This window comes from Cucurbita pepo, chromosome LG07 (assembly GCF_002806865.2).
Source record: "Cucurbita pepo subsp. pepo cultivar mu-cu-16 chromosome LG07, ASM280686v2, whole genome shotgun sequence".
Lineage (NCBI taxonomy): Eukaryota > Viridiplantae > Streptophyta > Magnoliopsida > Cucurbitales > Cucurbitaceae > Cucurbita > Cucurbita pepo.
In genome coordinates this window covers 5,425,820-5,430,129 of record NC_036644.1, presented here as the reverse complement: position 1 = coordinate 5,430,129, position 4,310 = coordinate 5,425,820, and the positions used below count along the sequence as shown (strand labels likewise).

General features: G+C 33.2%; 1 non-coding gene across 1 annotated transcript; it reads right to left on the bottom strand.

Annotated features, from left to right (window-relative positions):
- Window positions 1-2,961: 2,961 nt before the first annotated feature.
- Window positions 2,962-3,042, bottom strand: TRNAL-AAG. The gene has a single exon. It is a non-coding gene; the product is annotated as a tRNA-Leu (tRNA).
- Window positions 3,043-4,310: the final 1,268 nt, after the last annotated feature.

Sequence of the window (4,310 nt, the reverse complement as noted above, 5' to 3'; positions counted from 1 at the left end):
TTGCATTTAACCCCAATAGTGGGGTCACTGTTGCAAGTAACCCCAATAGTGGGGTCGCAGGAGAACAAACCGTCCCACATTGGTTGGGGAGGAGAACAAACCACCATTTATAAGGATGTGGAAACCTTCCCCTAGTCCCATCACGTTGTGATGTCCCACATTGGTTGGGGAGGAGAACAAACCACCATTTATAAGGATGTGGAAACCTTCCCCTAGTCCCATCACGTCATGTGATTGTTGCATTTAACCCCAATAGTGGTTGGGGAGGAGAACAAACCACCATTTATAAGGATGTGGAAACCTTCCCCTAGTCCCATCACGTCATTGATTGTTGCATTTAACCCCAATAGTGGGGTCACTGTTGCATTTAACCCCAATAGTGGGGTCGCAGGAGAACAAACCACCATTTATAAGGGTGTGGAAACCTTCTCCTAGTCCCATCACGTCATGTGATTGTTGCATTTAACCCCAATAGTGGGGTCGCACATTTTTCAGGTTAAGGCAAGACATAGTGGGGTCACTTACTGAGTATTTCTTTAAATACTCAAGCACATTTTTCAGGTTAAGGCAAGACATTCCTGTACGGCTGATGACGACACCGCAACTCGAGATCATGGTATTGTTGCATTTAACCCCAATAGTGAGGTCATGGTATTGTTGCATTTAACCCCAATAGTGAGGTCACTTACTGAGTATTTCTTTAAATACTCAAGCAATGTGCTACTACATTTTTCAGGTTAAGGCAAGACATTCCTGTACGGACTCAAGCAATGTGCTACTACATTTTTCAGGTTAAGGCAAGGCATTCCTGTACGGCTGACGACGACACCGCAACTCGAGATCATGATATTTATTTTCTTAGACTTAGAATAGAATAGGATGTTTTAAACTTAAAGGCAAGACATTCCTGTACGGCTGACGACGACACCGCAACTCGAGATCATGGCACATGCATAGGATAGTGGTATTTATTTTCTTAGACTTAGAATAGAATAGGATGTTTTAAACTTAAACGCCTATTTAAATGTCGGGTCGTTACACAGTTCATGGATCGGGTGAGCGGGTCGGTCTCGATTGTCATGGTATCGCGATGCACTGAATGTCTCTCTTCAATCAACGCGCGCCCCAAAAGGCGTCTGATGCATTGGCCTTCAACTTATTTCAATCTTTTTTTTCTTAATTGTATATCTTTTTGTCCAGAAATCGAATCAACATAGTTCCTCACAAAAATTTTAGAGTTTTAATCTATTTATACCTAGGTATTTTTTTTTTCATAACTTTAGAACAATCACATAAGAAATTAAATACATTCAAATATTGTTCAAAATTGTAAAACTTTTAATATCGGAGATCCTTGAGGTTTACTGGAACTCCACCTTCTAGTCCGAATCAACTCCGACTTTCTTCACAAATCTTATAGAAAATTCCTCCCAAAAGAATAACATACTTAAAAATTATAATCTAATTCCAAGGGAAATTCTCAAATTTGGAGGAAAATCAAATTTAAAATCTTAAAATCCATACCTTAAGTTATTCTTCATTCTTGATGAAATTGCATGATTTAAAAGTTGAGAATAGATGTCCTAAACCTATTTATCAAGTCTTGTGAAGGAACTCCGGTGATATTTCGACACCAAACCATTGGTTGGAGTAGATTTCGACTTTATTTCTCTAACTCTCTCTAAGGTTGAAAATGAAGTTTTCCATTTTCATGGTAACACTCATGTACTATAAATTGTTCATACACATCCCGTGTTTTGAATTTTATTTATCGTATAGTCGACAATTGTACTTGAAATCTCATCTGGGTTCGAATGATTTCAATGCCGAACTTAAAATGGACGTCCCCTTTCGCTCTCAACTACACAACTCTTTCCACTTAACGAGACTCTTCTCCTTTCAAAACGAAAAACAAAATCCTTTCTATTCAAAATCTCAGTAGCTCTCCGTGAACTTCTAGTCTAAAAAACATGCAAATTTAGGAATCGAATCCTTAAAAAGGACTTTTCTTTTAAATTAGAGCACTCGATCAAGAATTTAAAGATTTGACATCTTATTCGTGATACATATTTTAACCAGTTGAATTAGTGAATCGAACACGATAATGGGATACACCGAAAATTGATGGGAGAGAGGAAATTGGTGATTTATTTTGTGGGGTTGGGTTAATAAAAACAAGAGAGAAAAGTAGTAAGAAGAAGAGCACACCCATGTTTGCGGTGCCTTAATAATACACAAAACTATTCCAATCCTTCACCAACGTTTAGTGGTGAGGCCATCACATCATTTATTTGCCCACCATCCCTTTAAATTAATTTTCCATCCGTTCCGACACGAAGTTCCTATCATGTTTTGTCTTCACTCACATGCATCTTAAGAAAATTCTTAGAACATCGCTATCATTTAAATATGATCTCAGTTCATTTATGTACTCTTTCTTTACTTCCGTGTCACATATTATGTTTAAAACTCCATTATTATGTAAACGCCCGTACTTTTTGACTAAAAAAAATTAAAATTAAAAATAAATGAATTGATGTAGCCATTGAGTGGGTGCAAACAATTTATGCCTACCATGCTAGAGAGTAGGAGACTATTTTCTTTTATTTTCTTCCTTTATAATATTATCATTTATTTATTTTAGTTTATACTTTTGAACACCTTAAATGAAAAATATATGTTTTAATTATAATTTTTTTTTTTTATAATTGACATTTATACGAATCACCTCGAACTCACTTTAAAAAATAGGAATTTATTAGTGTCGTAAGGGTACGTCTTATTTATATATATATATATATATATATATAATGTTGATTAAATTATAAATTTAATACCAAAACTTATTTTATCAGTATTTATATAATATTAAACTTAAATTTCAGTCATCTGCGGAGGCGAGGGTTTAAGACCGGTTAGCCTTCCCGCCATTTTTGTCCAAGGAAAAAAAATTGAAAATAATGTTGAGAGTGGGATTTGAACCCACGCCCTTTCGGACCAGAACCTTAATCTGGCGCCTTAGACCAACTCGGCCATCTCAACTTTGATGCTATTAGGTCTTTTTTTTTATATGGTAATGTTTATTTGAATCCGACATTAGGTTTGAAGGCAGAATTTCTCCATTTTGCACGAAACCTTCCCAAATTCTTACCTAAATTAAATATTTATATTTCCCTCGAGTTGGTGGTTATTCACCTTTAGAACATCCAAAATTTTGAAATTTCATATCTTCTAGAAGCTTTAACGAGAACTTATTATTCTTAAAATATGGACGGGAAAATGTATATAGACATCTCTACTGATATGGTGCTTATTGTCACGGTTATGCTCGTCTAGGGCGTGTTGTCCATGCCACGTCGAACCCTTTATTTAATTTCATGTTGTATTGGTTTACTATTGTATTTTTTGTTCGTACGACTATTCATGATTGTGACACTTATCATACCAGCTTCAATGCTTAAGTTAGCATAGAGAATTCGAGTGTAGTAATCCCCTCTAAGTTGAAGATAGATATTTATATGAAAACCTTTAGCATTACTATATNAAAAAAAAAAAAAAAAAAAAAAAAAAAAAAAAAAAAAAAAAAAACTCCATTAGTGGGTTTGTCCTAGATTTTCACTTTTTGCCTCCACTACTTTAAAAGTGGTTGCATCCTTTGATATGTTGCTAGGAGACATTCTCTCCCATACATTTCATTTTCCATATTTGGAGATTTAAAAATTTATTTAAAATTAATAAATTATTCGAAATTCAATTTTCCATATAATAATTTAAACACGACTCTAAAATAATTAACCCAAAAATTCAAAATATATAGTAAAAAGAAAAACATATTTATAATAATATAATCAAATAACAAAATAGAGATTAAATGAGAAGGGAAGGACAATTTTGTCATTTCATAACAAACAAGAAAGGACAAAATAATGAAATAAAATACAAAAATGAAAATCATAATTTACGTAAAAATAAAAATAATAAATGATAAATTAATTAGTAATTAATAATTTTTTTTAATATAAAATAATGCATCAAATCCAATGCCAAAATGCAGCCTTAACGCTCCAGTTGACTCTAAAAAACAGCATTAAATAATGAAAATTTCCGCAATATAATATTATTCTAAACAAGACAAAATAAAAAAAAATAAAAAAAAGTAGAAATAATTAATTTTTTTTAGTTAAATTATTTGAAATTTAATTTTTTTTTTCAGGAAGAAAATTTTCCCTTTCTCTCTCACAAACCAGCCTCGGGGTTCTCTTTCTCTCTCTCTCTCTCTCTCTCTCTGAAAGTGAGAAAAAAAAAAAAAA